General features: G+C 45.3%; 1 protein-coding gene across 6 annotated transcripts in view; it reads right to left on the minus strand.

Moving 5' to 3' along the window:
• Window positions 1-19,483, minus strand: part of RNF152 (ring finger protein 152) — a 59,176-nt gene extending 39,693 nt beyond the window's left edge. For 2 of the 6 annotated variants that reach the window (XM_072924073.1, XM_072924071.1), the window contains exon 1: window positions 3,619-3,911. The gene's annotated coding sequence lies outside the window, so the exon portion shown is untranslated. The other 4 variants (XM_072924074.1, XM_030265391.4, XM_072924070.1 and 1 more) reach the window with 4 other exon arrangements.
• Between the last annotated feature and the right edge of the window lie 3,645 nt (window positions 19,484-23,128).

Consider the following 23,128-nt stretch of genomic DNA (forward strand, 5'->3'; position numbering starts at 1 on the left):
GAGGTGCTGCCTTGTTTGACCACCACACATGCAATGCCTGGCTGGGCAGTCACTACCAGGCAGAAGAGAGAGTAGCTGTAAGCAGTCTAGTTTTCATCAGAGAGAGCATTGCTTCAAGGATTTCCCAGCCACTCACTACTCTTAACAAACACAAGTGGGAAATTCATGATCTTCCAGACTGCCAGCCATTGGTGCAATCTGGTTGAAACCAGCCAAAAAGGAGACAAACAGCACTCATTTCATGGCGAAACTAAGTAAAAATGAAATGAAATAAAATAAAACCAGATGAAAATAATGATGTTTGATTAGTGGTGTTCCCATGTTCTGCTACATCCCAAAAATTGCTCAATCCAGCCTGCGAGCTGCATAGCACACAATGCAATTCAGCTCTGTAACTACCCAGATGTTACACATCTGGAACCGGAAGGGGCAAAATTCAAACTTATTTACATCTGGGGGTTGCTCTGAAGGGGTAATTCCTGCAACAGAAAAACAGGGCAAGGGGATTTGCATCTGAAAGCGGTGAAATGCTTTGTCAGGGCTGAAGGACTATCACTCCGATCTCAGTGTGAAAGCAGCTCTCCTTCACAGCCCTGGAAATTAATTCATCCCGGAGACCTCAGCATCCTTCTCCTTGCCATCCCCAGCGTCCCTTAACCCATGTTGCTGGTGCTGGACCACCATCACTGCCTTTAGGGCAGGGTCAGCTCTGCTGCAGTCAGACCAGAAAATGTTAAGCCCTGGCCAGTCCAGGACCCAGGAGAGGCTGCACTGATGAGGGCTGGGAGGGTTTCCTCTAACCCCACTCGGTGTGACAAATCATGCTACAGAGCTGCATCAGTTCCAAGGACTCCTCTGCTCCCTTCGCAGAGCACAGCACAGCAGGAGGAAACAGCACCGACAAAGCAAGGCAACTCCAGACAGACTCAGAAACAGCTGTGGAATTTCTCTGAAGAGCTGCTTTCTGTAAGGGGAGGACAGCCCAGCCTTCCATCTGACTTCCAGCCCACCCACCCACCGGATAGAGGCAAAGCGTAAGAACAGAAGAAAATTTAAGGCATGCCAAGATCCCAGGCTCTGGAAATTAGTTTCCCACATGCTCCACAAAAAGAGCACTCACACCCAAAATCTGCTCATTTGGACTTGGATTGCACATCATTCATTTACTCAATGGCTGAATAACCACACTCAAGTCAGAGACATTACTTGCCTGAATATTATCTACTCAGTGCAGGGAAGGGAGCTGCAGAACTGGCTGACAAATAAACACAGGTATACAAAAGGCAGTGTAAGGACACTCTTCTTAAAAAGGCTGGAGCCCTAGGCCAAGTCCCAAAGTCAACAGCCACATGGTCAGAGCCACAAATCCCCAGATCTTCGGCTAGAGTCAACTGATCAGGGAATCATCCAAATCCATTCATACCATAGTCCTGTATCCTCCAGGCCCCATCAACTGATTGAGGCCACAGTCTGAAAAATACTTCACTGACTTGGAAAACTAAATTCTGCTCAATAGGATGGCTTGAGCATTTAGGAGTATAAGCTTCATTAGCTTCCAGCAAGACTTCAAGCCCCAAGCACAAACTAATGCTCCATAAAACTCCAGCAGAGAAGCACCACTGCTCCCAAGTATGATCAGCTGTTCTGGATGGAACCCAAACATGGTGTGGCATTTGCTCTCAGCCCCATGCAAGGAAAAACGATGTGCAGTTCACACCCTGGAGAGGCAGCCCTGAGCTTGAAATCTCCATATGCAAGTTTGCTTTCAAGTATCCCTCTAATTTCACTGGAGCAACTCACATGACTGAAATTAAACCTGTGCTGAAGCCTCCCTCTGACTGCGGCTGATGGAGCTTCTGATCCAGTTCATCGAGGGGTCAAGGTGAGAACCCTGAACTGAAGCCAAGAGCAGGTATGACAAAAACATATCCAAGGATTTTGTCACAGCTGAAGGACCAAGTGAGTCCCTCGGGGAAGGGTGACCAGCATCTGGAAGGATCTACTTGCCCATTCCCTGGGCACTCTGCTAAGCCACAGCAGGTCTCTGGATGAGAGGCTCATTCTGAGTTCTTGCTTTTCCATGTATAACTTAAACACACAATATTATGGCCAAAATAATATTTATTGTCTTCCTGTCTTTCTAATCTGGAGATCTCACAGCACTGCCCAATACTCCCAAGATTTCACAACATATATATATAAAATTTCTATGACAAGTGGTCCAACCAACTTTCTCCCAGAAAAGCAGCAAAAAACAAGTATCATTTTACTTTGTCTTCACAAACCTGGCCAGCTGTCCAAACCCTCTGGGAGACCTCACAGCTTTGAGCCAGAGGCTTGGGCTTTTTAACTGTATTGCCAACTTGTGCATAGCAGGAACTTTCCACAGGGCCCTGTCCCAGCAGCCACGGGCATGCCAGTGCCATGGCCAGCAACAGCACAAGGCTGTCCCAGCTTTGCACTCCCCACCCAGGACTACTTTTATGTTCCACCCCTTATGCAACCAGTAAGAAGCTGAAATCCAGCCGCACACTGTTCATAGCCAAGAAGAGAATTTTCAGTAGAAGGGTTTTTTCCCAGATTGCTATTGTTGTCATCCCATAGGCTCTACATCAGTGCAGATTCACTGGGCATTTCAAAAAGGCCTGTGGTACAGAAAGGCTGAGAACAGGACCTTCCTACTCATCCTAAGTTGAAAGGCTACAAGTAATTTCCAACAGCCCGAATCAGACAAAACATCTAAGTAAATGGGTATCAAAAGCTCTCTGAAATCTACTAGTTGAAAACAAAAATAAAAAGAAAAGAAAAACAATCCATGGGCTATACAGATGAGGAGGAATTAAGGGTTTCAGTGAGCAAACAAGAGCAGAGGAATTACTATGTTTACAGTTCAATTAATGGGACCTTATCAAAAGCCTGTTTGCGGTTTTTGTTTTTTTTTTTCTGTAAGACACCTATTACACAAACACACACACTTAATGCCTCGCCGACTGGCACCCTAGTACACTCATCCTGTGTATCCACATTTCAGGAGAGGCAGAGCTGCTCTCGGAGAAGTCCCTCCACCGGACGGCGTATCGGAACAAAGCGCTTGGGTGACGGATGTCGGCAGGGTCCGTAAATCACATTTTTGGCAGCTCGACCTCAGCTGGGTCGGCATCTAACGCCGAAAGGAACTCTGAGCGCTGCCGCTCCGTACAGCGGGGACCCTACCCTGGCAGGGAGCTTCACGCCTCTCCTCCAGGCTGGTTAAAAAAACAAAGCCTTTTCCTAAAAGCCCAGCGAGATGTCTGGCACTTAATGACAGCACCCGAGTTACCGCGTATCTTCTCCGCTAACTGCCGGCATAAGGAAAGGAAATCAGCCCCAAAAAACAACCCACAAAAAACGAACCCAAACCAACGCAAAAGCACCACCGAACCTCCCGCTGGAACAAAGGACCCCACCAAACCCCGTCTCTAAGTTATCTAGATTTACTTGCTCGCAGAGCACACGGGTAACCCTCCTCCGCTCGCAACACCGCCGGTGCGATGCGGGCGCGACCCCGCCGGGTTTCGAAGTAACCTCGGCGCGCTCCCGGGACGCGGCGGCGGCCGCGGGCGCTGCTCGGCCGCTCACCTGCACCGCTCATCGCGCCGCGGCACCGCCCGCGGGGACCCCGCTCTACCGCGGCCGCCGAGCGCGGCGGGGCCGCCCGGGGCGGGCGCTTACAAACCCGCGTCTGCCCCTCGCCCGGGCGGGAGGGAAGGAGGGAGGCGTGGCGGGGGGCATCCGCGCCCGCGGCGGCCCCGCTCCCCACCGGGAAGAGAAGGAGGGAGAGGCGCCACCGCCGCTGGATCCACCGCGCGAGCATCGCCGGCCGCCCCGGGGGGAGGCCGGGAGGAGAGCCCCGCCGGCGGGCAGCGGGTGCCCACTGACCTTGCCGCCATCCGCCGCCGCCACCGCTGCCGTGCCTGCCCGCGGGATGGCAGCCCCGCGCCCGCCGCCGCAGCCGGCGCCTTCACCCCGGCAGCCGGCGCCGCCCCCCGTCCCCCCCGCCCCGCCGGGGTGCGGGGCCGAGCGAGGCGTGGCCGAGGCGCCGGGGAGCGCCGGAGCCGCCCCGGACCCCGGTGCGCCCCACCCCGCCCCAGCCGGGGCCGGCCGCTGCTCCGTGGCGGCTGCCGCGGGCGAGGCTGGCCGGGGGAGCCGGAGCGGGGCGGCCTCGCAGCAGCGGCAGCCGCGGACAGCCCGCGCCCCGCACGGTGCCGCCCGGCCCCGCCAGCCGGGAGAGAGGCGGTGGAGCGGCCGGGAGGTTCCTCAGGGCTGAGAAAGGTCTCTGCGGCTTTAAGCTGCAGCGTGTTGTGCCACCTGGCCCAAGGTGAGGGACAGCTCCACCTGAGCGTATTCCCGGCGGGACAGAGCGGCGCCTGCCCCGCGCACCCTGCGGAGCTGCCCCGCGGGGAACGCGGGGCTGTCGGACACCCCGCGCTAGGCAGGTTCTCCGCTCAACTGACTTGAGGACCATTAATCTCAGCCGGAGGCTTAGAGCTGTATTAGTAGTGCGCGTTAAAGTGATGTGTACATGTGGTGCGTTGTCTTACCACAGCAGACTCAGGGCCAGGCGAGGGAATAAGGCCTCGTTTTTATCCACTGCACCAAGGCCTATGCCGGCAACAGAACACAGGACCACAGACTCGTTTCTTCTCTCCCTGCAGAGAAAACAATCCCATTTCCATCAGCAATAAAAGAAAAAAATGCATATGTACCTTCTAGCGTCTCACATGGGATCAGTAATGCCAAGCGGCAAGAGCTACAAATGCCCACAGTAGGCAGGAGTATTTCACTCCTCATTGCCTCATCTTTTTGCATATCCAGTGTTTTTTGGGGGAAAACAGTTATAAGTGGTGTGAATACAGACCTGTAGGTTATCCAGGTGCCAGGTTTGTATAGTACACCCTTCTACTCCCCATATCCTATAGCTCTACGCTGAAACTGTTGCCTAGGAAGGAGTGAGCCCTCTATAAAAAGGTAAATAAATCATTTTCAGAAAATAAAATTCTTTTTCCCCTTCTTCACTGTACCGGGGCTATTTGCAGCGCAAGATCTCCAGCAAGCCAGGCTTACCACTAGGGAGAGTCTATAATGCATTCACTAGTACAACTCCAGGTTCTGCCATAAATATTTAAAACTCAATTACCATTCTCACAATGAACGTTTGAAGCAGATTTTTGCATCCCACAGTGCTTCTTGATTCAAAACTTCCTAATGAAATAATTGAGATAACACAGGAGAAGTCAAATAGGTCAAATTACAGCCATCAGTTCGAGTCTGGTTCCCCCTTCATGTCTGTCTCTGAAGTATTAGTCACTACCATCTCTGACCTCTCACGATGTATTTTACACCACAGGCATCATTTTAGCACATGCAGCTGACTTTCGCTTCTCTGTTGATCAGCTGGAAGGACTGTGTGAAATATTTTGCCGATCTCCCCTTCCCCCCTCCCGTTGCCCAGCTGAGTAATCTGAAGCGCAAATATCCAAATTGCTTCTTCTGAGGTGTCCCTTAAAGGAACAGAGGCCTTCTGCTATCCTTCCCTCTACTCTTGGGGATGGGCTGTGGCCCATGGCATTTGCTGTAACCCATACTTTCCCACCATGGGCACTCAAGATCCTACAGATTTTGTTCAGAAAAAGCCTTTGAGATGCTGGGGGGGGGGGGGGGTGGGGTGGTGTACAGTTGTTTTTACAATTTAAGAAGGTGCTTATGCCAAAATCACATTAGGCATTTGTGTAACATCCTGTCTTTGAAGAGACACACCAGGTTTGGAAGGCACAATTCCTTACATGCCTCTGTGCACCAAGTACCTACCTACCCTTCCAGGGGTCATTTTCCCCTTTCTTACTCAGAAAACCAGTGGCATATGGTGCCTACAGGCAGTGCTATGGTACCAGATCTCCATCGTCTCAAGGGAGGAAAATGCATTACAAAATGAAACCAAATGTCCCTCCAACTCAGCACTGGCCAGCCCTTCTGCAATTATGTTCACCAGTAAGGCAGGGCTGCTACAGAGATGTAGAGAAAGATCACAAGCTTGCCGAGATAGATCTCGCAGTGCAGTGTTGAAGAGCATTTACACAATGACTCAATGGTATTGCTGTTGCTGCTGTGATTGTATCATTACAGCAGAGTTTAGCCAGCTCAGCTGAGACCAGTTCACCCCATACACCCCCATCCAGGTTAAGCAGTGTGTTTCAGATCCCCCATGCAAATACAAGGTCCTGGTCTGGAGGGGCTACTGCAGCTTTTAGCATCTGACTCCCTCTGCTGCACGGATTACACGCACAGCTCCTGGCAGAAGTGCTACCAGAGAGACACAGCAGGTGAGGGGAACTGGAAAAGGTAATTACTCCCAGGAGGATCCCTGGATTGCCGCCATCGTCCCCAAGGCTGCATCTGTTATGAGAAGAGTCTGTAAGTCTTTGGGAAGGAAATCTTGAAAAGTTCACAGCAATAGGCTTGGGAAGGAAAAAAAAGAAAGATAAATAGATTTCATCTTCAGATTGCTTCACATGGTTTATTTCAATAAAACTTTTCACTAGGAGACGGTTTTGTAAAAGGCAGCAAGTTCTTTGGTACTGCCCTTTTCAGTTCCTACCTGAATAAAAAGGATGAAAAGGGTTCATCCAGTGCCAGAGGCATCAAAAGACAGAGGAAAGACATGCAAAGGCAGCTGTGCTCTTCTGCCCTTTGCTATTCTCTCACCTGTCTGGTTGGATATGGGGATTTTTTTTTTCCCCATCTGGATTCCTCTAACAATTTGTATAATTTTAATTTTTACATATCTAACAGTCAGTGAGAGCAAACTGCTATCAGATGCACTCACTCAGGCATACCCAGTACTGGGGAGGCAGGAACACCTATCATTCACAGAAATAATAGGAGCAATTCCTGCAAGTGCTGGGGTAGCACTGGGATATCATAACAAAGGTAGTTAATTCATGGTTTCTCCATTATGATCACCTAAGAGACCTCTAATGCACAATATGTATGTAAGACCTCAGCGTCAAACTTTCAGTTCCAGGAACAAGTCACCAAATAATCATAAAACCGAATGGTTTTATGGGAGCTTGTGAGTATTTTAAAAATAATCAGCACATAGGGGATCCATTCCTTTTCATTTCTGAGTCAACACTGGAGGTTTAAATCATATTTCCAATGTTTATTCTGTTATTAAAAAGGCTAGGAACTGTTGTTAGCCCAGTTTCCTAGAGAAACTAAAGTTTATATTACCTCACTGTGTATCCTTCTGTCTTCCTGTTTTCTTTCAGCTGCTTTTGAAACTGTTAGCAGAGGAGAAGAAATCAGATAGCAGTGTCCCTAATTTTTGTTGTTGTGTATTAAATCGTTAATGGGGCAAAGAAATCTTCTTTGAGGGAATGGGATAAAGAGGATTCTTTGAATCCTCCCCAAGCAAGAGGCAGGGAGAGTTCAGCTCTTTTTCCCTTTAATCCGGCAGCCAGCAAGCACACATGCATGAGACAGCAGTACCTCACCAAACTTCATAATATCCCCTGCTCAGGTAACAGCTTTCAGTGGGAAAAAAAATGAAGACTTCTATGATTTCAGAGCTCTGTGACTAAGGGGGGAAAATTACACTGACCATTAAAATTGTTACTGAGTCAAGGCCTGTCAAACCCCACACCTTGCACAAAAGCTTCCCAGAAAGCTGTTGCCTAAAGCTGTAAGACAAAAGTACAGCCCATAGTGATTAAAAAAGCATCTATTGGTGGAAACAGCTTCAAGCCCTGCTGATCACAGGTAATTGTCACTTCTCATATTGATACCCTGTGATAAAATTACAATGAACATTTTGGCTCATTGAAATCTGACAGGCTCATACACATTCCCTTGTTCTCTTCCATAAAACTATGCTTTTATTGTATGCTTTGAAAGATGCAGCAGAGTGAGTACTTTTACAGGTCGCTAACCTGAAAACAGGCACATAAAAAGGATGCATATTTGTGGTAACTCCATTTAATAAATTGCTGTGAAACCCCAGTCTCCCTCGAAAAAGAAAGAACTCCACCCTAAAGTTACGAGAAGAGCCTTTACCCCTTCAGTAAGATTAAAAGCTTCAAGCAGGAGAAGATGGTCAATGTACCTACCTTAAGAGAGCAACAAATTCTCTATTCACCAGTGTGCCAAGCAGCCCACTTTTTGTCCTTGGGTTGGATACAAAAATTTGATCAATAATATTGTCCTGATATCAATAGTTTGTAAATGCTTATCTATTAATTATAACCTTAATAATGAATCATGGAATCATAGAATCATATAACCATAGAATTGTTTGGGTTGGAATGGACCTTAAAGATCATCTTGTCCAAACCCCACCTGCCATAGGCTGGGACATCTTTCACTAAACCAGGTTCTCAGGGCCCCATCCAACCTGGCCTTGAACACTTCCAGGGTTTCTACAGCATTTCTGGGCAACCTGTTTACAGTGCCCCAACATCCTCACAGCAAAGTACTTCCACCGAATTTCCAATCTAAACCTACTCTTCTTTACTTTGAATCAATTCCCCCTTGTCCTGGAACTACATACTCTTGTAAGAATCCTCCATCTTTCTTGTAGGCTCTCTTCAGATACCGGAAAGCTAGGTCATCCTGAAGCCTTCTCTTTTCCAAGATAAACAATCCCAACTCTCTCATCCTGCATTGATATGTCGGGTGATTTGACATCTGTAAGTACAAAATGTAGGGAAGTTGCTCCTTCAGTACCAGCTGACTGCCTTTACACTCAAAGGGGAGATGTCCCTGGAGGTAATTCACAGCAGAAATCCATACTCTGAGGCACCTCCTTGCTGCTTGGGCTAATCTCCCTCCACAGATAAGATAGGGGGGAAAAGCTTCCTGCACTGAAGTTTAGTGCCCAGAGATAGGCAGTGCTAAGAGCCCCCTGAGGCTCCCAGTCTTGAGAACCACCTGGGTCTGCTGACACATCCCTTTGCTTCCTTCAAAGCAGTGGCCCAGACTCTTTGCAGTGAGTCACCTTGGAGGAGCCACAAACCCTGTATCCCACCAACCACGGCCCTACCTCTGGCGCAGTGTCACCGCCTGCCTCTGTGTGTGTGGATGTGCCTGAGATGTGTTACCCATGTTGTCAGCACAGCATGGCCGAGGTGGAAGGGGACCTGTGCACATCCTCCTGTCCATCCCCCTGCTCAAAGCAGGGCAGCATCAGCCCAGCACTCAGGGCTGTCTCCTGCTGCGCCTTGGACATTTACTGCCAGTACAGAGAGCTGGATAAACACACCAGGGGTGCCACCGCAGCAGTGGCTCTCTGTACAGTCCTGGATATTGTCTCTGCTGCTGCAGCTGTCACGAAATGAAAGGGAAGGGTTGTTTATAAGCCCTGGCAATTATCTCCAGAGCTGCACTTTTCGCTCCCCTTATCCCATCACAAGGAAACATTTAGAAAAATACACTTATTTGAATCAAATCTTTGGTTTTTACTGTACTCAGTCATGCCTGTATCTTCTTAATAATAGCTTACTGTATATTAAACAAAAGAAAAAACATATATGTGAAAAATATTTTCACATCAGTGAATTTCAATTACCAAAGCCTGATTCTTTTAAAAACCCTAACTTTTCCATTATCCAAAACAGCATTGAATTTGTTGCTGGGCACTAACTATATTGGAAGTGCATTAGTTAGACAGCCCCTCAATCATCCATGTTAATTCATTCTCCTCTGAAGTAGATGAGTTTTAAGAGAATTACAGTCCTCATATACAAACAGCACCACAAATAAATCACATGAAGATATTTCATCATAATTTACTAAGTGCAACAACTACTCCACTGTTCAGCACTTGCATACTAAAGCATCAGGATAGCCCTTTGGCACCAGCTCTACAGAATAAATACAGGTAGTCCTATCACTGACAAAAAGCTCAATTAGAAAGAAAATCGAGGTTTCAAACATAAGCATTTAAAATTAGAAAACACCCAAATTAAGGCTGACTGTGCAAGTCCTTCCTGACATAACCACATGCTTCCATTACATGAGTGCATGCTGCTTTTCACAGCATCCTGGGCTTCCCTTCAGTTGCATAGGATCTCAGAAGCACAGCCTCAGCTTCTGCTCCTCAGTGCCAACCTCCTCTGTCATCTTCCCCTGGGCCACCACCCAAGTTCCATGTCCCAGGCTCCTTGTTCCCTCATTCCTAGTCTCCAGCCCTGATAGGCCACTTTCTTCTCTTTAGCATCATCTCCCTCATTTTCCTTGTCCAGCTGTAACCCACATATCATCCCAGCAGTTTCCAGCCTCAGTTTCCAACCCCAGCTCCCAGACAAGGTTTCTTACAGTGAAGCCCAAGTACGTTCTCCACTCCAAGTCCCCAGTTCCAGTCTTTCACTGCAGGCTGCTTCAGTCCACCTTTTAATGCCAACTCCACAAATAAAGGCCAGGTCCCTTCCTCCTGATTGCTCTGGATCCAAGAAGTCATTGACACAGAGCACAAATCTCCATGGCTGTACCAGGAGGCACCAAGAGGAGCATTGCCAGAAGCCTCCAACTCAGTCCTTCCAGCCATAGATGGACCAGTAGCCACACTTAGAAGCCTCTGCCAGGCGTGTGCAAACTGCAATTTTCCAAGAATTTATAATTTAGCTGAATCTGGGTATTTTTCACGGGAGCCAGAGTTGAGTTGCACTACCTTGGTTTTTTTGGTTGTTTTTTTTTTTTTTTTGTTGTTTTTTGTTTGTTTGTTTGTTTTTTGGGTTTGTTTGTGTTTGGTTTGGTTTGGTTTGGTTTGGTTTGGTTTGGTTTGGTTTGGTTTGGTTTTTTTTGCTCTTGCATTTTGGAAGGGGAATCACAACCAGGCAGTGATTAATGTTATGTAGAAAATCTAGTTTCAAGCATTCAGTGGTGTTATGTCTTTACAGGAAAACTGTCATAGAAAGAGCTGAACAGCCAGAAACATCCCTCCAGAATCAGACTGAGGTATATTCACCTGGCACAGAAAATGTTAACCCAAAAGATTAAGGTTTCAACAAGTTACAGAAAATGAAAGAAAAAAAATGGTGCAACTCAACTCTGGCATTAATTCAAGCAAACTGAGTAGAAGAAAGGTTATTTTCTCTAGCCTAGTAGAAGTACCAGATATATTATCCTTAGCATAGTAAGAGTCCACAGTTCACACTACAGGCCTTGAGAAGATGAAATTGCACTGTGTAAACACTTAAGATAGAGTTCATTAGGACCATTAGGACCAGGTTCAGGGTGCTTTACACCCCGTGACTGGTGTTATAAACCCTTTGGTTACCCCAGGCAGAACACCCAGCCCATGTCCAACAAAGTCCAGCAATCATCCAGACACTGTGTTTGTCATGGTGTACTTTAAGCAGAGAAAATAAAGTGAGGTATGCAAGTCTCTATGCAGACTTTTTCTCTAGACTTTTTACACTACACATTTCCAAGCCACTGGCTAATAGTTCCAGCTCTTACCTGCAGGACAAGCTGCTCTGAAGTATCCTCAGCTGAGTAACTTTACTCACACAGTCTTAACAGAATGAGAACCAAGGCCTGGAATTTCAGATTCAAATCCGAAGCACACATAGAAAAACAAGCACACTGGGATATTTATGTGCTGGGTGCTGGCATGGCAGTGACTGCACTTCATCCTGACACTTCCTGAAAATTACATAATTTATCATTCAACACTACAGCTGCAGATTCCCCACCATTTACAATGAATTAAGTAGCAGACCCCTTCAGGAAATGCCACAGATTTCCTGGGATAGACAGTACGGCTAGTTAAGTACATGAATATATGAAGTAAATTTTTTTTTGTTTTATTGGGGCTTCTGAAAATGAAAGCATCCTGTCTGTGTTTCACAGAGGGGAGGGCATTGCTGGTAGCCATGAAATAAATCAAAAACAATGCTGTCCCTGCCAGAGATGCTTGGTCAAACTACACTGGTTGATGATAACCTTGAACAGCAGTCTTTCATTCAGGGCTTCATCCTGCAGTCCTTAAACACCTGGAAGAAGCTTGGGGAAGTTCAGTGGTGTCTAATTTGAAATTTATTTCTGCAAGCAAATGTCTTCAGGACATACCAACCAAGGCAGACACATTCAAACCTATGCCAGCATGTCCAGAGTCTGGGGGACTACAGCTGCTGCTCGATGGGCTCCTGCCTCCTGCCCTGCCAAATATAAGATGATTCTGAGAGAATTTTTGCAGTGGCAGAGCTTAAAAACAGTCTTTTCCCAACCTCACTCATTCAAACAGCCTGCTTATGGTCTGAGAGAATAAGCTTCTTACTAAGTTCATAGATCAGTCTTATTAGTACTCACTCTTCTAGAGCTCCAGTTAAGCGTGTTCATGTTTTCTCGAACAGCACTGCTTGTATCTCATGTAAGATTGCTGCCAGAAAATAAGTGCAGAGTTCCCAGGTCAGACCTGTGGGCTGAAAGGACTTGCTTAAATCCATGTCTAATGTCAGTCCTGTAATATGGCAGCTCTTACATTTAACTCTGATTTAAAAAGAGGTGTTCAGGACCCTATTTTTTTACCTTCCCGAAAGGAGTAGAGACCTCCTTAGAGATGTGGCTGAAGGGTAGAAAACTGCCTCTTATTTCTGAAGTCAGATGGGACTTACACCCTTCAAGCTTTTGAAAAATTTACTATGTCACTGTTTGGCCTGAATAAAAAATACCTGTGAGAAAGGCTTTTCTTTTCAACACTCTTTTTAGGCTTGGTAAAGGCTTTCCCTTACTCAGGAAAAGAATTAAAATTCTTAGGCTGCTTTTCAACTTCATAACCTTCCCAGTTTTTCCAGATTCTCTGAAGAGGCCACTGGGTGCTGGTGGGTGTGACTTTCAAGGCTGTGAGCCTTGCAGGGCCACAACAAGTCCCATTAAAGTGAGTGGTGGAGTTTCCATTGATTACAACAGGATTTCCAAGGTCCCATACAGGAGCTGCTCTAAATCTAGGAGAGCTGACGTTCCTGCCCACCTATCTGCAAGGAGTGAGCACAGGACATGCAAGGAAGAAGTAAATTACATCTCCCTTTTTTGCAATTAAAGTCTGCATTTCTCATTTATTTCAATCCCAGTATCTGTATTTCAGTATTAATAATGGACCAACCTGCAAAAGGAGCTCATGGAAGCTGCCAGGTTTCCACCAGGGAGACTCGAGTTTGGCTGCCCAAGGTAGAAGGGAGCTTTGAAAAGTACTTTGTTTAAAGTTGAAGCGTTCAAAACAGTTTTGCACATTCATCATCCTCAAAGAGAAGTGCTTGGCTGCCCTCCATGGAGGGAGGGGAATGTGCAGCAATGGGACCCTCAGCAGCTGCCAGCAAAAAATAATCCAGAAGAACTATGAATAAATAAAATACATTTTGCTAGGCCTAATGTTACACAGCTTTCTTCATACTCTCCCTCTGAAGCTGTAATTCCCTTCCTACCATTTCTGGTTTTAGTTTTTATCATGGGTTGTTCTCTTCCTGTCTCTCTTCCTTTAAAGCTCAAACTGCAGTTTTCTCCTTACCTGCAAGTTTCCCCTGTCCATTTCTTAATTTCCTTCTAATTTCTCTCTTTTAAACTTGTTTTAAAACTATTCTGATGCAACTTCACAATACTTTGTGGACCTCCAAGCCTCTTTTATGTTACTCTTCTCTATGCAATGTTTCCTTTCATCATCATCATCTTCCCAACTTTAACAAAGATTTGCCTATGTGTGGCAGAATTCAATTCCATTTAAAGTCAGAAGTGTTTTGCTTTCTCTGAATATGTGTTTACATCAGTGGTGCTAGTGACAGATGAGAAAAAACAGATTATCTACTGGACAATATCAGAAGTGGAAAAATCAAGTGGTCTGCAGGCTCTGAACTCAGGATCAGCATATTTCAAGCAATGCTTGAATGGAATCATGAGAGAGACCAACTTCAGCAAACCCTTTTCTTGTTTCAGATGTCACCATTCCTACTCATCATAGCTGCCTTAGGCAAATTGGGCTGCTCTCCACAGGACACTCACAGGCCCAGATAGTTTCAAAGTTTATCAAAGTTAGATCAGGAAGCCTAATTCTCAATGCTAGGATTTTATTTTATTCTTTCCACATCATGGCTCATTGAATGGCCCTGCTGCTATGATGTGTATTCTTTGACCTGTACTCCTTAACCATCCTCCTCACCCTTGTTATCTTATAAATAACAGCATCCTGCTCCATCCAGATCCAGCCCCAGCCAGCTTGTTCTATCTTTTAATTTATGAAGAAAACTTCTCTGATGTGCAATGGTAGCTCCAGGAGGCTGCCAGGTGGCTTTTGGCAGAAGTGCTTGACTGGACAAGGAGGACCAAGCCACAAATCTGAGGAGGAGCCCACCTCTGGTGCCTTGGTCCTGTTTCTCTCAGTGCAGCCAATCCAATGCCTCACATTGAATTACTTTTGAGCTCTGGAAAAAGCTGCAGTTGCAGGTTGCTGCTTGCCAGAGCCTAATGCCAAAGTCCTACCTGTCCAGACATCCCATATAACAAGAAAGTGCTGATAGCAGCATGACAAACCTCTCTTTGGAGCTGATGCTATGTAGTCATGTCTGCAGCTGAAGCCCCAACACAGCCTTACCAGCGGGTTGGTTCTTGTGAAAGCTGCTTTAAGGCAGAGGGGGTGCAATGGTGTTGCCACAGCATGAAAAATGAAATTTAAAATAGAGAATATTTACAGAGCATGGTTATTCTGACTGCCCGTGAGGTGTGATCTTTTTCTGCAGAGTACATGTAGTGCACCATCTCATTTCATTCTGCCACCTGTAAGCTTGGGCAAGAAATGTATGCTATGGCAAAGGGCTCTGCATATGGACTCACCGGTGTTTCCTACAGAACTCTCATATTCTATGCTGCTAATCACTTCTGGGATGCAGGGGTTTGGGGTTTTTTTGGTGGAGTAGTATCAGAGGGAGAGTCTCAATTTAAGAGCCATGGCTGCTACTTGTCCACAGAGGTTTCTGCATGCTTATCAAGATCGACAAAGAGCGCCAGTCACCCCCCAGTGATGCACCCTGGCCTGCAGCGATTGCTCTGGGTCTGTAAGCTGACAAGTCTCTGTTTATCCGCTGATGGCTGAACTACCCTCATCCCGAGTGTGCCTCTTCCAGGAAACATCAGCAGAGTACTCACACTGGCCAGAGATCTAGCTGCGCTAAACATTCATCTTTTAATGCTGAAATACAGTAGCAGCTGCAGATTGTTTTAGTAAAATAATTACTTAAAAAAAAAAAAGCCTAGCGTGTTTCATCACCATTGTCCTCTCCAGATAATGTCCCAGCAGTCTCGACCAGGCTTGCCGAGAGGTGTTTCACTCACTAACCCGTCCAGAGCGCGTCTCCTGGCTTCTTCCCTCCGGGCACCATGTGATAGCCTGGGATGTGGCTGGGATGTTCCCTCCAGCTGATAGCAATCATGGTCTTTGCCTCCTCATCCTCTCCCTCCTCTGTGAGTCATCAGGAATCACTCCCAGTCCTTTGTCTCTTTAGCTGGGTGTCATTTGGCTGTATTCATGTTCCTCATCTTTCTGCTCTCAGCCCTTGATGGCCAAGGTCTTTGTTTATCCCCTCTTCTAATTTGTTTTTTGCTTGAGGAGCTGTTTGCAGGGGAAGAGGGGCCTGTGATTGTGACAACCCGCTAAACTGAAGATTTTCTCTGTCCTTAGAAGGACAATGCAGCAAAACCAAATTCCTGTTCACCCCACTGCCATACTTTGCTTTGTCCCATTTCTCATCTTCCCTCCAATCTGGGAGCTCCCAGCCCACAGCAGCTGGTCGTAGCCTGGAATGGGTGGTTTTCTCCAAAACTGAAGCAAAGCCCACCTACATTGTTGGACGACCATCATAACAGAAATGTCACCGAAGTAGAAAAATTTGGATGAAAGGGGAAAAAATACCATTGTATCCCACACATGAAAGTGCAGAGTAAGCAGTTGCTGCCCTATAAAGCTTGTTTAAATGCCCACAGTTTTGAGGGAGCAGCTTGGTACCAGCTTTGGCTTGCACAGTAGAATTGCAGGCCAATGCATATTCATCACTCTAATTTTATACAACTGCATTATTTTCACAGTTTATGGTGGCACCATCTCATTTATGAAGTACACACTGCAGTTACACATATGGCTGTATTATTTTCAGCACTGAAAGTTCAATTAGTAGTTTCACTGAGCTAAGACTGTCAAAACAGCAGCAGGAGTACACACCGTATTGTAGCTGTACAAAATTTATATATGTTTATGCAATAAATACATCACAGTTTGTGTGCTACAATTTGGGTCACCGGTTCTAAAATAATACCAGAAACACCAAGTGAAATTGAGTGTCACTGACTCAATCTCAATGACTGTGGCTGCAGCTCTTCATTTACACCTGGGATAATTATGGCATGATCATGGGTCACAGAAACACTGCTTCTTCCCTGCCCAGAGATGTCATGAGACAAAACACTGTTCTGAACAACCAGGTCTCTTATTCTCACAAGCCTTTAAATACAAATTCCCAAGCGGTAGGGTGCCAGAAGCTGGCCTTTGGAGACATCTCTGTCCATAAGAGTTTGAGTCATTTGCCAGCACCATAAATGATCTTCTCCATTAAGAAACAGTTTCCTATGGAAAGATGGGCAGGATGAGGAGAAGAAGAAAAATTAAGCAAATTTCCTGGGTGATCATGCTTGCTGAAAAATGTGCCAGTTTGCATGTCGCTGATTTATTCCTAGTGCTTTAGTCATTAGGGAGGGTAAAACCACAGTGATAACCGAGGTGCTATCAGGTGCTGCGAACAGATTGCAAACTCTGCTTTAGTCAACATCAGTGCTGACTTTCCCCAGCATTTGCATACTAGCAAATTTAGCAAAGAGGTAGCTGTTGTTCAAAGTTAGGAGAAAGAGCTTGGTTCCTCCCAAGCACTCCTCGTGATTGTGAAATGCCAACCTTTCATGCAGGTGCTGTGCAGTAGAAAACTCTGAAAATCAACTTTTCAATGCTCCAATTTCACACTATGCAAACCACAGAGAATAAAAACTACCTTCAGGTGCTTTCAAAAATTTGTTTATAGTCTTCCAAGCTTTCTTCAACCCCTGCATGGAAGGTACCACTGGGACATGAAGTGCAGTGAAGTTTCCTTCAGCTCCTATGGCTGGTTCTGGTACAATGAGAAGAGGAAATGGCCTCAAGGCACCAAATCCAAAGTAACAGATGTTTCTAGAAGTCTTGTCTTCCTCCTTGCTCCACAAAATAATGGATCTATCCTTATCACCATCCCTTACACATGGCCAAGTATAAATAGGAAAACACTTACACCAGGAAATTAAGACTTGTTGTGGGCCTCGGCAGCCTCTGAGCACATTTTCTTTCATATCCTGACAGAGCCTGGCATAAATTCAGCTTCTGACACACAGGGGAAAGTATACCTTTTTTGCTCTACTTTTTTGGCAGTTGTCATTAATTTGGCTCGCTTTCCCCTGCAGTAATGTTGACAAACACATTGCTCATGGTAGCATTTCAGCAAGCCCATTCAGGCAATTTATGTTTCAATATTTACAGACAGCACTGCCTCATGCCAATTTTATCTTTTTGTAATGAATATGTTTTGACTTGAGACAGAGTGGGAACGTCACAGCCACTGCACCTGAAAGTTTATACCCCCAGTTTCACAGTACAAAGAAATGTATTAACCCCCATATTATGTGGTTTTCTAGGTTTAAATTGGTGTGTTTCCTTCTTGTTCTGCTCATTGACTCATTTCCTTAAATCTGACTTGAGCTTGCTCTATTGAGTTTTAGCCTCGGTACACCAGTAGTGGTTGTAACACCCCCAGTTCACCAGGAAGAGACGTGACAGCAAAAGACAAAAGATTTTCATTACTTTTGTGAGATAGTACAAATTATTATTTTCTGATGAGAGACAAGGAGAAACAACAGTGGACAGGACAACCATGGAGCAGCTGATGTATTTCTTTCAGAGGGAACCTTACCTGTCACTCCAGTGTCCAAGCATGTCTTGTAAAACCCACAGAAATGCCAATTCACAGAATTGTCATCAATTCTCTCTTGTAGTTGAACGTGTTTGAATGTCCCTTGCAAAAGAAGAACAGAAGCCAAGAGTGCTTTTTACAGGGCTGAGGAAATTAAAGAACAACTGCTTTTCTCCTCTATCTTAAAAAACATTTAAAGTTTCTGGTACTCATTCTGTCTGGATCACAGTGAACATTTTCCTTAATATAAGTTCCTCTACTTTTTTTTTTTTTTTTTTTTTTTTTTTTTTTTTTAAGTGGATTAAACATTTATGATTTTGATCCACCAGAGCACAGATTTCAACAGCAAATGTGATCTTGCTTTTCTATGCTCAGGCAGATATTTGCTCTAAGAGAAGCCTTTTAGTGTAAATATCAAGCATACAGCAAATGTTCTTGATTCAAAATTGCTTTAAAGCCAGCAGCTGTCTGCTCCCTTATATCCAGTCCATGACTAAAGATATGTTTTATTGAATGCTTGCCCCTGGCTCTTTTTCAGCAAGGTGAGAGACCTATTCCCTATTCGTGAGATGAAGCACTTTGTTGTAGGAGTGGCTGGCTCTTCGATGTCAGCTGGGCTGTGACCAAGTCTCCTGTGGCTCAAGGACAATTTCCTGCCTGCAAATGCACCCATTTAGACATCTAACTACATGATCTGCAAGGAAGTGCTGTGGCTCTACTTTTTTTGCCAGCACTTCAGCATAGATTTAATAATGAACTGCAGACACCCTACTTGATACTGACATTTAATTGCACCTGAACTGTCAAAATGCAGCCTTTGTTCAGGGGCAAGTTTCAAGCTCTTGCTTGCAGTTAAGGAGGATGTTACAGGAAGCATCAGGCTGCATTTGGAGTGGAAGTAAAGGATGTCAAAGAACTCAGGTGCTTTCATTCATGAAGAATTTGTGGGTAAAGACACTATGAGAATGAACTAAGACCCTGCCATTGGGACAAAGCTTTAGGAGTCCAGGACTCACACATAGTCAGGCCTTGAAAGTCTTCGGCATTGGGCAATTTTTTTAGCCTCTTTGGCTCCCCTAAAATGATAATGTGATAACACCTCACTTCCCTCACAGGCCTTAGTGTGAGCTCACTACTTAGTATCCTTAAGATACTGTGTAGATAAAAAAAATGCAAATTACAGCAAAGGCCAAATTCTCTTCTCATCCCAGCCGATATAAAAGTGAATTGAGGCAGTGCCAGGGAGACCCAGAGGAAGACTTGGCTGTAGGTGTGAAGCACCATGACTGATCTGTCTCTGCAGAGCTCACTGAAGAAGCTTCTTGAGGAAGCTACTCCAACCAGCACTCTGGCCTCAGCTGGCACAGAAGCCCCATGCTTATTTTATTTTGTCGCTGCTTCTTTTTTAAATTGGCTGCCAAGGACTCAGTACTCCGGCTTATGAAGCCAATGGGCTTTGGCTTGTGTTGATCTGGATGATCTGCAGGCAGAGCCAGCTCCTCAGGTTCTTCAGGGCAGGAGGCATCACTTTGGGGCAGGCAGTGCAAAGGTGATGGGGAGCCACCTGCATCCAACCCAAACTCTGGATGAACCAGCACCAGTGCTCAGAAACAAGCCCCAGGGAAGCTGTGTAAGGTTGGGGTCACCTGGACTGGCTGCTGTAGTCATCAGGTAACAGTCCACCCTATAAAAAGAGGAGCACAAAGGCAGGTATGATGGCCAGGGTCATCCTTTCAAGGGAAACAAAAATGGGAGACTGTCCATCAGCTGGGTGAGGAGGTTTGACTTTTGAGGCTTTCCTCTCTCTGTTTTGGGGACAGTGGCACTGGGCCAGGCAGGGTGAGGGGTAAAATCCTCCTGTCGCAGGCAGCTGAAGTACTCTGCAGGGACCCACCAGCAGCACACATCCAGACCCTACCTCTGCTCCTGGGGTATTTTGATTGTAGTGAAAGGCTCAAGAGACAGAGAGAGGAAAAGCTTGTTCTGTGCTAAATTGGCATTTGAACTGTGAAGTGCTTCTAACAAATTGCATGTCAAGGAGGGGCTTCATCTGATCAGCATTTGGATGAGTATGATACTGAATGACATGGAATCCTATAATACACCACATCTGAGATTATTATTATTATTATTATTATTATTATTATTATTATTATTATTACTGTTGCTACTATTATTATTATTATTATTATAATCTCAGAGTCTTGGGAATCCAATCAAGAAAATATACATAGTGGTTTTATCTAGCCTAGACTGTCCTATAAGAAGATAGAACTTACTGTCCCCCTCTGCCTGTTTAGTGAAAAAGGAGCGTCCTCTACATGTTCTTTTGGAAAAAAAGGAAAAGAAAAAAAAAACCACAAAAAATCAAAAAACATGTAAAAATGTGTTCATGATACTGACCCACTCATACATCAGAAAATCAAGGGAGACACCACCAAGGATCAAAAGCTTGCCACATATGCAGCTGTGAACTTACTCGTGGGGTAAACAACTGTGACTGTTTCCTCCTCTCCCAGCCCCACAGTCCCTGTCTGTCTGGTCCCTGTCTCATGCTGGAAATAAACACATTCCCAAAGGACACCATAAGTTTTATCAGCTGCCCCAAAACTGATGTGATGGTCCTGCTCATGGCCCTTTTCCATAGAAGCCCCAAAGAATAAAACACACATACAAGCAAAGGCATGGTACATATCATACTAACACATGTCCAGGCTCAGGCATCCATCCCCCTGAGTCATGTGGATGCACATGACTTTTGGCTTCCATGGACCTGTCCTTTGCGTGTACCTCTGGGCCATGTAACTGCCTTTACACAAGTTATGCAACAGAGAAGGAGCAAAGCATAAGCAACAGCCAACAACAGTATCATTAGCTTATCACCCTTGATAAATTGGGGTGAACAGCTTTTTATGGCAGGCAAAGTATGTAATAGTGGCCATCTCAGGTTTTGTGGTGATAAATGGTATTTTCAATACTAACATTATGGTTGTCCAGGGGTAACTAATACTGAGAATAAACGTGCTTTTCTGCTTGTATCAGGGAAGGGAGCCGGCAGAGCTGTGCCAGAAGGGCTGCCCACGTGCCCCCATCTCTCCCACCATCCCTTCGCACACTGGTGATCAGGGTAATAGCAATAATTCACCTCTAGCCTGAGATCCAAAGTCACAAGTAACGTTGTCATCACCTCATGTGCCTCACCAACAGCAGTGGTGCCTCAGAGACGGGAGGAGAGCAGTGGTGAAGTTGCATGGAGAAGGGCAGGGAGGGATGGCTGCGGAGAGGAGCACGTGCAGGGTGGTACCTACAGCAGTGCCCAGCCATGCTCAGCACACTGAGCTCATGGGCTGCTGGCACCAGCACCACTCCGGGGAGAAACAGCATCCCAGTTGCATTGCTGCCTGTGAGGCCAGGATTTGGGAAAAAATCCCCCAGGTATGTCAGTGGGACAAGGGTTTTCTTTCTCTGATGATTCTGAGAAACTTCTCCTTCAGGAAGACTGGGGGAAGGTACCATCTGTAGAGACTCTGTGCTAGCAAAATACTTTGGTGATGCAGGGTTTCCCCACGCTGGCTTTGGTTAAAGACCTTTAAAGCTCTTGCATACTTGTGTTGCCCTAAGGGAGAACTATCACCTAAAAGTCTGGTGCTTTATAGATCAAAGGATATCAGGAGTAAAATTATAAGCTAGATGTTTTCATAAAAGAGTATCATTTTAAAATCCACTTTGGTGTTGTTGAGTGAAGAAGCTAGGATCTGAAGAGAAGCTTAAATAAAAACTCCACTTAAAAAAAATTACAGGATATTTGTACCCTGGGACATTTGTTTTCCCTTTTGGGACCCCTCATGAGCTATGCTGGTGTTCAGCTTCTGACTCATGCACTTGTTCTCAGGAAATTAAACACCATATCCCTGATTTTTTCTTTACATGAACATAAGATGAGCCTGTAAATGTAAGCTGTCTCTACATTTCTTAGTGAGCATATTGCAGCTCCTACAATTATCTAAATAAAATGCACATAACTGCAAGCTAAATTGCCTCTTACACCATTAACTCGGATTTTATCTGCCTGTTGTTAGGGACAACCACATGTCACTTATGGAAAGCCAGGGGTTTTGAGATGTAAGCACAGGGGATTCATTAGTTCCCCAGCATCTGATCTGACCTATCTTTAAATAACAGGCTGGCTTTTCAGAGGGACAATCCTCATCACTTCCTTAAGTTGCTCAAGCCTCCTTTAAGTGTCTTAGTCTGAGCCCATTAATGCAGAACTACCCGTGGCTATGTGAAATCATGGTATTTGTGTCCAACTAAGGGACTAATTTTTTTCAAATATCAGACCATCCTCACTTGTATAACCACAAGAATAATCCAGAAAAAAAGAAACAGGTTTGACTAAACAGGATGAAAGAGACACCAGAGGGACAAACTTGGTTCAACATACACATATTATACAAAAAATAAATGCATACGTAAATATACATTAAAGCAAAAATACCACTAATGCTTGTGGTTCTTTCCTCCAACCCAAGAAACACTATAAAGGAAAATATTTTTAAATTTTCCTTTTTGTCCTAGGTCATGAAAGCAAAAATGGTAGGTAGAAAAGAAAAAGGAAACACAATTTCACTGAATAACCCCCAAATTAGTTAGAAGCAACCATGCAAAAAGATTGGCAAATTACAAGTGTGTTGAATTCAACTCATTCACATTTTCTTCATCTGCAGTAAGTTATGGCCATACTATAAACACTGGAAAAAGATTTTTTTTTAAAAAAAATCCTTTCAGCCAGTAGTGCCTGCTCAGAGCTAATGTGTATTGTGCTGTTTGCATCACGGCTGCACCAGGCTGTTTCCTGAGAGACTGGCTTTGCATTGCCTCCAGTGCCCAGCAGGACAGGATATATCATATTACTGTCAGGATGCACTGGGCTAAGTACAACCAGTCCAAACAGTTCTCTCAGCCAACTCAGGCAGAAAACAAAAGCTAGTTTAAAGTGGTTTTAATGTAGCTGCTCCCAGGACTCCAGAAATCATCAGTTTGTGGGGTCTTCCTCAATCTCATAAACAAGCAGGTCATTCACCTCTGATTGGTAACCAAAAAGGGTTGCCTTGTTCCAATGA

This window comes from Taeniopygia guttata, chromosome 2 (genome assembly GCF_048771995.1).
Source record: "Taeniopygia guttata chromosome 2, bTaeGut7.mat, whole genome shotgun sequence".
NCBI classification, from domain to species: Eukaryota; Metazoa; Chordata; class Aves; order Passeriformes; family Estrildidae; genus Taeniopygia; species Taeniopygia guttata.